Here is a 13919-nt window from a genome sequence, read left to right as displayed (position 1 = left end):
GCAGTTCTTGGGGGAGGAGGAGCACTGGTATGGCAGGGCTTTGTGGCAGCTGTGGACAGGGAGTCCTCCTGGTAGTTACATGGCAGAAAGGAGTAACTGCACTCACAGACCAGAGCACATGCCAGCAGAGGAGTATCATGCCACCTCAGAATAGAAGTAGCTCTGAAAACATCGGTGCAAAACCGCTGAATCTTGGGACAAAACATTCTCTACTCTGAAAAGGCTCAGAAGTCAAGTAATTGTTTGGGAAAATGAGCAAGCAGTGCAAAAGGGCTATATAATCTTTTTGGTGACAAAGAAGATCAAAACATACAGCCAGAAGTCAACAAAGTGAAAGATCCTACCTCAAAAGTCTCCAAGAAAAATATGAATTGGTCTAGGCCATGGAAGTGCTCAAAAAGGATTTGGAAAAGCAAGTAAGAGAAGTAGAAGAAAAATTGGGAAGAGAAATAAGAGTGATGCAAGAGAATCATGAAAAACAAGTCAACAACTTGCTAAAGGAGACCCAAAAAAATACTGAAGAAAATTACACCTTAAAAAATAGACTAACCCAAACAGCAAAAGAGCTCCAAAAAGCCAATGAGGAGAAGAATGCCTTAAAAGGTAGAATTAACCAAATGGAAAAGGAGGTCTAAAAGACCACCAAAGAAAATACCACCCTAAAAATTAGAGCGGAGCAAGTAGAAGCTAGTAACTTTATGAGAAATCAAGAAATTATAAAACACAACCAACAGAATGAAAAAATGGAAGACAATGTGAAATATCTCATTGGAAAAACCACTGACCTGGAGAATAGATCCAGGAGAGATAGTTTAAAAATTATTGGACTACCTGAAAGCCATGATCAAAAAAAGAGCTTACATCATGTCTACATCATCTTTCAAGAAATTATCAAGAAAAATTGCCCTGATATTCTAGAGTCAGAGGGTAAAATAGAAATTGAAAGAATCCATGAATCACCTCTTGAAAAAGATCCCAAAAAGAAAACTCCTAGGCATATTGTTGCCAAATTCCAGAGTTCCCAGGTCAAGGAGAAAATATTGCAAACAGTCAGAAAGAAACAATTTGAATATTGTGCAAACACAATCAGGATAACACAAGATCTAGCAGCTTCTACATGAAGGGACTGAAGGGCTTGGAATATGATATTCCGGAGGTCAAAGGCTCTAGGATTAAAACCAAGAATCACCTACCCAGCAAAACTGAGTATACTACTTTACGGTAAAATATGGATTTTAATAAAATAGAGGACTTTCAAACATTCTTGATGAAAACACCAGAGCTGAATAGAAAATTTGACTTTCAAAAACAAGAATCAAGAGAAGCATGAAAAGGTAAACAGGAATGAGAAATCATAAGGGACTTACTAAAGTTGGGGCATTTTGTTTACATTCCTACAGGGAAAGGTGATAGTTGTAACTCATGGAACCTTTCTCAGTATTAGGGTAGTTGAAGGGAATATATACATACATACATACATATACATATATATATATATATATATAGATAGATATAGATATATATAGATATAGAGATATATATATGGAGAGAGAGAGAGAGAGAGAGAGGGCACAGGGTGAGTTGAATATGAAGGGATGATGCCTAAAAAATGAAATAAAATTAATTGGTGACAGAGGAATATATTGGGAGAAGGAGAAAGGGAGAGATAGAATGGGGTAAATTATCTCACATAAAAGTGGCAAGAAAAAGCAGTTCTGTTGGAAGGGAAGAGGGGGCACGTGAGGGGGAATGAGTAAATCTTGCTCTCATCGGATTTGACTTGAGGAAGGAATAACATACACACTAAATTGGGTATCTTACCCTACAGAAAAGTAGGGGGCAAGGGGATCAGACTCTGGGGGGGATGATAGAAGGGAGGGCAGAATAGGGGAGGAGGCAGTCAAAAGTAAAACACGTTTGAAAAGGGTTAGGGTCAAGGGAGAAAATTGAATAAAGGAGGACAGGATAGGATGGAGGGAAATATAGTTAGTCTTTCACAACATGACTATTATGGAAGTGTTTTGCATAATGATACATGTGTGCCCTATATTGAATTGCTTGCCTTCTCTAGGAGGGTGGGTGGGGAGGGAAGAAGGGAGAGAATTTGGAACTCAAAGTTCTAAAAACAAATGTTTTTTAACAAGTTGTTTTTGCATAAAACTGGGAAATAAGATATACAGGCAATGGCATATAGAAATCTATCTTGCCCTACAAGATAGTAAGGGAAGAGAGGATAAGGGGGAAGGGGGAAGGGGGAGTGGGGTGATAGAAGGGAGGACAGACTGGGAAAATGGGCAAGCAGAATATATGCCATGTTAGGGTTCGGGGGTAGAAATTAGGCAAAAATTTGTAACTCAAAATCTTGTGGAAATCAATGTTTAAAACTAAAAACATTAAATAAAAAAAATAAAAATAAATAATTGTTTTCAAAAATACATAAGTGAAAGGACACAGACACATTCTTTCATAACCTCTTCAGAGGGGGTACATGTGAAGAATCTAATGGAGTACCATCAAGTAGTTACAGACCTATAAAGTTTTGGAAGGGTTTTCAGAGATCATCTATTACAACAGGAATTCCCAAATATATCATCTTTAACAAGTGATCATCCAACTTCTCCTAGAAGATTCTTAAATCCCTGTAGTAGCAATTAGATTTGAAGATCTTTCCCACCAATTAATGGGCCATGTGACCTGCTTGCATCACAGGAAGCCTAAGTTACATGGTGGGAGGAGCTTCCTGATAGGAAAAGGAAGTTATGCCACAGGAAAATGCAGAGAGAGTAAAAGGTGTTATGGCTGCTAATGGCTACCCTCGTGATAGTTAGAGCCTAACTGGCTGACCCAACTGTACTCTGAGTTTGTTTTGGGGAAGACCCCAGCAGGGAGTTGGAAAAGTTCAGGGATGGCCAGGCTCCAGGCTGTGATATGGTGTTTTAAGTTCCTTGCTGTTATGATAAAGTGGGCTGACTGGCTATGGGAGCTGAACATTTGGTTATAGGATATGATTTTCTGGTGTCTGAATAAATGTTATACTTCTTTTACCTTCATGGAGTGTCTCTCATACCTTACAATACAGAACTACATAGGCATAATCGTGATTATCGTTGATGTTATGTTTATTGCTTTACTGTTTTAATCCCTCTCCTCCTCATTTTACATTTGAATAGTTCTAAAAGTTATGTAATTTTTCCTTACACCAAGCAGAATTTGGATTCTGAGGAAGAGAGTTCTTCTGAGATAGGATTATAAAGTGTAGGTAGGAAGCTGAAGATTAGTAACATGGCAAATTCAGAAGTGACTCCTTTACTTGACTTCAAAATCATCCAAATGCATGAATGAGTGTGGATATGTAGTCTATTTCCAGACTTCTCCAAATGATAGTTCAAAAGAGAACCGTCACCTTGACTAATAATTGTAAGAAGACTCCAAATCCAAACTTTTGCTATTCTGTAAGAAACTCTGGGGTCAAAGCTGTTTCTCTGAAGCTCCTCTATGTAGCTGCTCTTCTAAATATTCATTCTTTTCCAGTCACTGCCTAAAAAGGAGATGTATCCAACAATCCTATAATTGAAAGTAGATAATATGATTTTATTCCTCCAAAGAATAGGGGTAGTTATTCCTTTTAAACTTATAATTCTACAAGATGCTAAACTTTTAAAAAATGAGAACAGCACAGGGTTTACTAGCAGTTTGTCAGTCACTAAGAAGGCAGTGTTTAATTCTATCAAGTGAAGCTGAGAGGAAGATGCAGGATTATTGGCTCAGTAAGAAGGCAAAATGAAATTCAATTTCATGCTGATAGTAACAGCCCAAAGTGCTTTTATGATGCCTTGAAGGGTATTTATGGGCCAAAGACTTATAGTGCATCTCAGTTACTCAGTGCTGAAGGAGACACATTGATTAGTGATAAGGACATGATTCTGGAGATATGGGCTGAACACTTCCATAGTGTTCTCAACAGATTGTCATCAATCAATGCTGAAGCCATTGATTGTATACTTCAGGTTGAAGGCAATATCTCTCTAGCCAAACTTTCAACTTAAGAAAAGGTTTTGAATGCCATTAGACTCCTTTCATGTGGGAAAGTGCCTGGTGCTTATTCTATTCCAGTTGAGATTTATAAGGCAGGGGGTCCACCACTCATACAAAAACTGACTGAAGTTTTGAATGTTATATGGCAAGAGGAGGTTACCCCGCAGGAGTTCAAGAATGTCTCCATTGTCCATTTCAATGAAGGAAAGGGAAATCACAAGGTGGGGGTGCTGGTCTCTCTCTTAGTCATTGCTGGAAAGATTCTTGATGGAGTCTTTTTTAATAGGATGATCCTTCACTTGGCAAATGGTCATCTACCTGGGAACTAGCATGACTTCAGAAAGGGCTGTGCAAAGGTTGATATAGGGTTTGCTGCTTGACAACCCTAGAAAGAATGCCAGGAGCAGAAGAGAGGTCTGTATACAATGTTTGTTGATCTAAACAAGGACTTTGATACTGTCACTCATGAGGGCTTGTGGAAAATTACAGCAAAATTTGGTTTCCTAGAGAAGTTCATCAGTATCGTACACCAGTTTCATGATTGAATGCTTGCCCAGGATCTAGGTAATGGATGATGCTGTCATGTTTTCCCAGTTACCAGTGGAGTGACAGATGGCTGTGTGCTTGCTCCCATGCTGTTTAGCATGATGTTTTCTGTGATGTTGTTGGACACATTGAATGAAGATGAAAACAGCATCAAGATCAGTTACTGCACTGACAGTAAATTATTTAACTTGAAGTGGCTACAAGCTGAGACAAAATGGAAGGAGAGTTGGCGTGTGACTTTTTGTTGGCAGATGATTGTGCACTCAATGCAGCTTGTGAGGCTGAGATGCAACAAAATATGGATTGATTCTCTGCTGCTTGTGCTAATTTTGACCTAACAATTAACACCAAGGAAATACAGGTGTAACAACAATGTGGCTAGCAGCTGTTGTGGGGGTGTAAGACCCAACCAGACCAGCAACAAGGGCCACTAGCACAGGTTATTTGATCTGCTTTTCTAAGGAAAGCAACTTTAAGGGGTTAACAATCTCACTTTAATTATATATATATATATATATATATATATATATATATATATGTGTGTGTGTGTGTGTGTGTGTGTGTATATATATATATATATATATATATATATATATATATATATATATATATATATAATTCACTTAGTTCAGGGGGAAAAGCCCACACCCTGAACTTCAGAGCAAATACAAACAGAAATTACAGAGACAATATAAACAGAGCAAATAACACAATTCAACAGACAGTCTTTGTTTGATGAAGACATCACATGCATAGTTACCAAAAAAAAGAAGCACCAACATCTGGGTGTCTTCAAAGCCCGGGAGCTCCAATGACTATCCAGAGTCTCCACATCACTCTTCCAGTGAATGAGAGCCCCAAACCAAATGCTAACCTCTGAGTTTATATACCCTTCTTAGGGTCCAAAGGCTTCATACCTAATCAGCAAAAGGGTGTGGGCCTGGGGCTTAGCACCTAGCATGACCTAATCAAAGGTACTTGATTACTTTAGCATTCTAAAAGAGAAAACAGTTTAAAAAAAAAAAGTCCTACCCCACCAACACCAAAGGGAGGGAAGCACTGGTTATAGGAAATGGAGAAATTTTGAATGCTGTGGATAAATTCACTTATCTTGGCAATATACTTTCCAGGGATGTCTATGTAGAGGATAAGGTTGGTACACACATTGCCAGAGATAGTTCAATGTTTGAGAGGCTCCAAAGGAAAGTGTGGGAGAGAAAAGGTATTAGGTTGCCTACCAAACTGAAGGTCCACAAAGTGGTTGTGTTGCCCTCATTTTTGAAACCTGGAAAGCATACCAGTGTCATGCCAGGGAATTGAATTATTCCATTTAAATTGTCTTAGGAAGATTCTGAAGATCATCTGGTAAAATAACATACCAGACACAGATCCTTACTCAAGTTGAACTGCCATTCATTGAAATCCAGTGGGCTGGCCATATTGTTTGAATGCTAAAAGTATGTTTGCATAAAAGACTATTTTATCAAGGACTCACACAATGCAAGTGTTTACATGCATGTCAGAAGAGAGACAAGGACACTCTCAAGATCTCTCTCTTGAAGAATTTTGGAATTGATTATGAGACATGGGAGACACTGGTACAGGACTATCCAGCATGTAATGCCTGAATCAGAAAAAAGTGTTGTACTCTATAAGCAGAGGAAAATTGCAGTAGCTCAAAAGAAATATGAGACATGCAAATTTAGAGACATCTCCACTCCAAATGTTCATATGGACCATTTGTGTCTGATCTATTGTAGAGCTTTCTGAGCTTGTATTGAACTGATAGACCACAGTCAGACATACTTGACCCCAAATGATGTCATTTTGGTCCTCCTCAAGAATGAAGGATAATAAATGACCAGTCAGTGATTAAACCTATAATGTTTGGAGATGGAAGGCTCCAGCATAAAAGAGCCTCAGTGTGAAAGGGAGAGAATGAGGATCCCAGACCCCCAATGTTTCAATGGACCCAGGAATGGTTTTGATGTGGCCCTTGATATCCAACTAAGCCCAAAGTAAGGGACTGTCAGTTCAGGAGAGAGATGGCCAGGACCTCAACCTCTTTTGGGGCCAATGGGTAATTGTACTGCACAAGCCTTTTTGCAAGCAATAAAACAGGAATTAATCTTCCAAATGCTATTTGTTTGTTAAGCAGTATTAGCATGAATTTGGAAGTATGAAAGAATATTAATAACTGAATTTGATTATAAGCTGTACCACACAGATTTTTTCCTGAGAGTGTTTTTAAATACAAGGCTCTAGAGAAGATATTAAAAAAGCACAATGCAGAGTCTCTCCAAGTCACTAAAGATCTGTCTGGGATTTCAGACCATGGACTTTGCATACACACTCCAATAGATTTGCTAAAGATAGGAAATATTAGAATGCGGTGGAGGAAGGGAGAGAAAAGGATCAACTGAACCATCTATTACCCCATCCCACTTAAAGTACATGACAAGATAATTTTCCCTAACTCCCTCACCCCTGCCATGAGAACAATCTTGTGAACTAGGTGAGAAGAGGAAGATGTGTTTATGTATATATGGCTTGAGAATAGGTTAGAAAACTCTTTGTTCCATTTAGAAGTCCTTGAAAGTCAGTAGAGGAAAGGGAGCCATATTGCACAGGAAGTGCATTGATATTGACTAAGGAAAATTCATTTGTCTTTGTGGATTTTCTATAACATAGAAAGCAAATTTTAAATCCAGGATATAATAAACATATAATGAGCCAGCCAAGCTCCTGACAAGTAATTATTTTCAGGGGACAAGAGCTTTGGTCTTAGCCTTAGGTCTCAAACTTCTTCCTTCTACATTTGTCTAGAGGAGGACTTTGTGAGTTTCAAATAGTTGGGAAGTTTTTATACTTTCCATAGGCAACCCCATGGCATATCTGGAAAACCTAGCAATAATCATTTTAAAACAGGAACCATGGACAAAGTGGGCACAGTGAAGAAAGACAGATTCAAAGCTATACAAGGATCCCCATAGAAAAACTATACCATACCACAAGCAAACATCTTGAGAACTGCTGTAAAATGAACTTCCAGGGGCTACTACTCCCTTTCATGTCCTATAAGTTTGAGCCAACTTTCCTCTGGAATATGTATATACTTGTTGGAGAGTATATCACAGACTTTTGGTGGGTTAATGTACCAGCTATACCACCATAGCAAATAACCATTTCCAAAAAGAAATCTGCTAATGTTTATCAATGGATAAACAATAGAGGGAGCACACCAGTGGGTGCTAGCTATATCATTATAAAGATACCCTCTTAATTACCTGGAACTACCTCTAGATTCTCAGGCATTAGACAAATAGGCAGCCTTGCTCTGGGGACTCAATTTGTCAGTGCGAGTGGGTAGTTGAGAGAGTAGCCACAGAGAAAGAGCATGTCACAGAAACAGAGAAGAGTATATTAGAGTGGGGAGATGAAGTAATGTTCAATGAAGCTGGAGAGATAGATTTTGGTTAGAGCTTTAATATAGAAACAGGGGAGTTTATATTTTATCCTATGGAACAATTGGGAGCCACTAGAGTTTGTTGAATGGGAAAGTTTTTCATTTCTCTTCTATTTCATTTTCTGGATCAACATCCACATTCCACTTATTAACTATGGGTGTCTTCTTTCAGTATATTGTCAGTGATCTCATTACCTCCCATGGTTTCAAATTTCATCAATATTCAGGTGACTTCCAAATATTCCAATAACTGGCCCTAGTCTTTCTTCTAACTTTAAATCCTCTATCACTAATTTGTAATGGAACTCCCATAAACATCTCAAACTCAACATGTCCAAAACAAAATGAACTTTGCCTTCTTCCCAACTTTCCTGTTTCGGTTAAGTGTACTACCATCCTGCCCACATTTACAACCTTGGATTACTTCAAACTCTTCAATCTCTTACATGCCACATATCTATTCAGTTGTAAAGTTGTATTAATTCCATTTCCATAGTATTTTTCTTATTTGCCCCTTTCAGTCCACTTACACAGCCACCACCCTGCACTCTTATCTCCTCTTAAATAGACTATTACAATCACTTCCTAGTTGGTCTTGTCTCTCCAGTTTCTCTATTTTCTAGTTCATTCTCCATGGAGCTGCCAAAGTGATATCCTTAAAGCATAGTTTTGACCACATTGCTCCTCTGCTTAGCAAGCTTTAGTAGCGCCCAGTTCCATATAGGAATCAATCTATGTATCTATCTATGTATCTATATATCTAGCTATCTCCTGGAAAGGTGGGCTATGGGCAGATTGCAAAAGCTTTACAAACCAGACAGAGCCAGATAGAAGAGTATGGATTTTATGTATGTAATATATATATATATATATGTGTGTGTGTGTGTGTGTGTGTGTGTGTGTGTGTGTGTGTGTTGTGTGTATGTATATATGGGTGTATATATATGTGTGTATATATGTATAGTGTATGTATGGTGTATGTATATATATATAAATGTGCATGGATATATGTATGTATATATCTATTTATCTGTAGGTATACATGTACACACATATATTACATAAATAAAATACATACTCTTCTGTCTGGCTTGTAGAGCCTTTGCAATCTGCCCCTAGCTCACCTTTCCAGGTTACTCCCTTTTGGCTATTCTAAGTTCCAGCCAAACTGGTCTACTTGGTGTTCTCTATAGTTGACTTACCATCATTCATCTCTGTTCCTTCATACAGGCATTACTGGCAAGCAGATCTCCAGCAATAATGCCTCTTAGGGTCTGGGGCTTTCTTCAATGAAGGTTCAGATAAAATGCTGCCTTCTAGTGGAAGTCTTCAATTTTTGTTTATATTTTGCACTTATTTATCTATCATCATGTTGCCTTGTGGACAAGGACTACTTTGTTTAGTTTTTTTTAAATCCCCAGCATATAGCACAGTGTGTGGCATACGGTGGGCACATAATAAATGCTTATTGAATGAATGAATGGATATCCAAATTCTCCAAGTACTTGGTAGCTCAATTTATATTAGCTTGATCTATTATATACTGAGCCAAGAATTACACTTGATGTACATATACAAAGCATTGATTCTCAATGTATGTTTCTGCAGAAAAATCAGAAGAATGGAAATGAAAGAGAGAGAGAGAGAGAGAGAGAGAGAGAGAGAGAGAGAGAGGGAGGAGGCTATCACATCTATAGAGATAATTTACAAACTTGTTCCTCTAAATCCAGCTCATAACTTATGTATCATCCTTAACTCCTCACTCTCACCACTATATCTAATCTCTTTCCAAGGCCTATTGATTTAATTTTTGTAACATCTCTTGAATACACCCCTTTCTCTCCTCTGATATACTACAATACTGGTTCAGACCCTCAGCTCCTCACACCAAGACTATTGAAATAAATTGCTACCTTATTGACCTGACACAAATCTCTTCTTATTCCAGTTCATCCTCCATTCAGTAGAATGTGGGAAGTGGGTGAACTGTTTCCCATTCAGGACACCATCATTTTCAGGAAGTCATCTGCTCAACCATTTGTCAATTAAGAAATCATTGGTAACTTTGGAGAGATCTATTTCAGTTGAATGATAAAGTCAGAAGCCAGACTGCAGAAAGTGAATAGGAAAATGAAAGGAAAGTAAGTGGAAGCATCTATTTTAGCCTTTTCAAGAAGTGTAACCACAAAGGAGAGGAGAAATATACAGTAATTGCTAGTGGAGATGGAGAGATCAAGTGAAGATTTTTTGAAGATGAGGGAGACACTAGCTTGTTTGTAAGCATTAAGGAAGCAGTCATCAGACAGGGAGAAATTAAAGATTAGTGAGATAGTGTAGATAACAGAAGCAACTGCTGAAAACAGTATAAAATAGAATCACTTTTGTTGCAGATGGGTTTGCTTTGGCAAGAAAAATGAGGTGGGGAGAAGAAGGAGATAGTGGTGGAAGACATGAGTAATATGAGAAGATGAAGCTCTCAATGAATAACCTCAATTTTTGTGTGACTTTTTTTTTAAAAATTATCTTTATCATCCTAGTGACCTAGTCTCTCACTTTTTTGCTAAATATAGTCAATGAGGCCATGGAATATACTGTGCCTGACTCTGTTTCATAAATACTTCAGACACTGGTTTTATACCAAAACCCTTGTACAACAGTGTTCTAATAATGGTGTACTAGAGATTGTTCATACTGGGTAATGAGAACCAATAGTTAAATTTTAAGGAATTTTGCAAGCCAACACAATTTAACCACATCCATTATTAAAAATTAAATTATGCGAACTTGGAATTAAATAAATTATATTAAAACAATGATAATAAATACTCAAAACTCATCACTTTCTAATTATTTCACTATATTTTCCTATTATCTATGTTCTTGAAGTTATTCACATCCACTGTATCTATTTGGTAGAAATACTATATGATGGTGTCCTACTGCACATCTCTTCCTAACTCAGTGGTCAGTGATGTCACACTGGCAACTTGAAATCTGCCATGGTGGGAGTATTTACACCTTGGAAATTAGCAAGTGCTAGAAATCAGGTTTGATTTATTGTTTTGTTTATTGGTGGGTGAATATGCTAATAATATGTTATAAATAATATGTTAAGAATATGAGGTGAATATGTTAATAATGCAGATTAAACTTAAATATTTGTCATGTCTGTAACTATTACATCATGAATAGCCAAAAAGTTGTGAAAATTTTTACATTATTGTGAATTTTACCAATAAAAAATAAAATTATTTTTCAGATTCTGATCCTGAAAATACCAATATAACAGTGATCTATTAAGTTTTTAAGTGTTAACAAAGTGAAAACAAACAGAAAATTATGATAGGAACAAAAATCATTGTGGAATGTCAAAGCCAACATTACCAAACTTGGAATCTGTTGGATAACCAATCATTAAACAAAATATATTATGTTTCTCAAGGGAAGATATAGTTAATCTTATGCTTCTGAACTGTTGGAATGAAAAACAAACATTTATATCTCTAGAACAGTACTACAGATTTGAAATAAAAGAAAGCTGATTGAGATGTAAAAATTGTCTAACAAGTCAGCATTAAGGAGTGAAAGCAGAAAACCATGCCCATGTGTCCAAGGAATATATTATGTATTTAGTAACCTCAAATGACAGCAATAAAATTACTAGGCACACTTCTCTTAAAAAAAATTAGAGAACATGAAATTTCTACAGCCTATACTGAATTCAACATTTCTTAAAGAATTAGTTAATGACTCAATTTTCAGTTTAGTGCATTAACTAAATAATAAAAATGTTGATGCTACCTTAAAATTTTCAATACTGTTTGCAGTTTAGTAAAACAAAATAGTCCTTTTACTGACACTGAGGGGACAATAGAATTACAAGAGAAAAATGTAACAGATGTAGGCAATTCTTCATGTAGACAATACTGTGAAATAAGAATAGGAGAGCAAGTCACAAAAGAAATTAAGATAAAGAGATTTAAGAATATCATAGAATAAAATAAAAAATCTCTATCATAATTGATGAGGCATCTATGATTTCTAAGAAAAGCACCCTAATGATTTATCCAGATTGAGTAGTTCAATCAATTGTACCACTGAGAACTGATGTCATCAAAATTTCAGAAAAACATGGAAAGACTTGTATGTAAAGTGAAACGAGCAGAACCAGGAAATGATGGTACACAGTAATAGCAACATTGTGTGATGATCAACTGTGAATGAATGAGTTCTTCTCATCAATACAATGATGCAAGACAGTTACAAAAGACTCACAATGGAAAATGCTAAGCACATCCAGAGAAAGAACTTTGAACTCTGAATCTAAATCAAAGCATACTATTTTTATTTTCTTTATATTTTTCATGTTTTTTCCCTTGTGGTCTGTTTCTTCTTTCACAAATGTGACTAATATGGAAATATGTTTTACACAACTATACATATACGACCTATATCAAATTGCTTAACATTATAGGAAGAGGCAAGGGAAGGAAGGGAGAAAAATTTGAAACTCAAAGTCTTGTAAAAATGAATGCTAAAAATCATCTTTGCATATAATTGGAAAAAATGCTATTAAAATATCAAGACACGATAAAAAAACCCACTGTCCTGCCTAATGATATATATAACCATTGAACCTAAGGGGCCTTTATAAGTATGCTATTTCTGAAAGAAAATCAAGTGGCTGCGTGGAAGAGCTAATTGGCCTCTAATCTGTCAGTACTGTTATGAAATCAAAGAATTACTCTTCATATGCTACCAAATTTTAGCACTCTTTCCAATGTTGTAATTCTATAAATAGGGAGTATTCTTTAAAAACCCCAAGATTAGGCCAAAGTGGAAGGTCAGGCTAGTTATGGATTCTGTAAGGAACTTTTATTTTATGAAGTTTTAATTATGTATAAAATAATAAAGTTAATCTTGAGGTAAAAAATAAAAGAATTGATGCCCTCCATAGCTGAATGCATTTACAATACATTATTATCAACTTCAAATGATTGTGGCTTTAATGATAAATTTTGAAAACAGACTTAGTTGCATTTTTCTGATGGTGCTAATATTATGCTGGGAAGAAAATATGGAGTAGGTAGGCTGTTAGAAAATTTTCCTAAAATCATCACTTGACATTTTAAATACTGATAACAATTATTACATAATGATTTGGTATTGGGAATAAAACAAGTTAACAATTTTAAACTATTTCTATTTATCACCAGTCTCATCAAACATCAAACCAAGCTAGAAACTGTAGCTAAAGAAATCAAAAAGGAAATTATTAAATATTGATTGAATCTTGGGACCTATACAGGTGGCATGTAGTTTATGAGTTACTACTGTTGTATGGTATGCGTTTCCTGCATTTCTCTCATTCTTTGCCGTATTCAGGTTTGCCAGAGAGATTAGCTAAAATTTATTTCTATCAAGACCTTGCTTCAATGGTTAGCATTCCTGACAATTTTTCTTTACTATCAACTTCATTGTATTTGAGAGCAACTAACATTCAGAAACACAATAATTATGCAACACATCATCAGAGATTTGGTAAATTTAAACACTGGGACTAGAAAGCACGAAGCTCAAGTTGAATATTTGATTATCAGGTAAATTTAAAAATATTCCACTTAATAAAGTGACACATTTAATGCTTTTCCTAGGAATATTTTACTAGAAAACAATTCAACACATGAATTTACATCTTTCATCAGATAGAAACTAGAAAGAAATCAATTTAAATTATTTTGAGTTATTACAACCATCCATTTGGCCTTATGAAGAGCTGACTTCACCATGGATAACTGGAAGAAAATGTATTATTTAAATGAAATTTTGAAACATGAAATTGATTTGAATGTTTTTCAGGATTTTGTAGAAA

At 36.1% G+C, this 13919-nt stretch overlaps 1 protein-coding gene across 1 annotated transcript in view; it reads right to left on the bottom strand.

Moving 5' to 3' along the window:
- Window positions 1–13919, bottom strand: part of NELL2 (neural EGFL like 2) — a 200001-nt gene that overhangs the window by 48511 nt on the left and 137571 nt on the right. The window lies entirely within an intron of this gene.

The sequence above is a fragment of the Trichosurus vulpecula genome, chromosome 5 (genome assembly GCF_011100635.1).
Source record: "Trichosurus vulpecula isolate mTriVul1 chromosome 5, mTriVul1.pri, whole genome shotgun sequence".
NCBI lineage: Eukaryota > Metazoa > Chordata > Mammalia > Diprotodontia > Phalangeridae > Trichosurus > Trichosurus vulpecula.
Note: the sequence above shows the minus strand (reverse complement) of the source record. Positions and strands in the feature narration are given on the sequence as shown.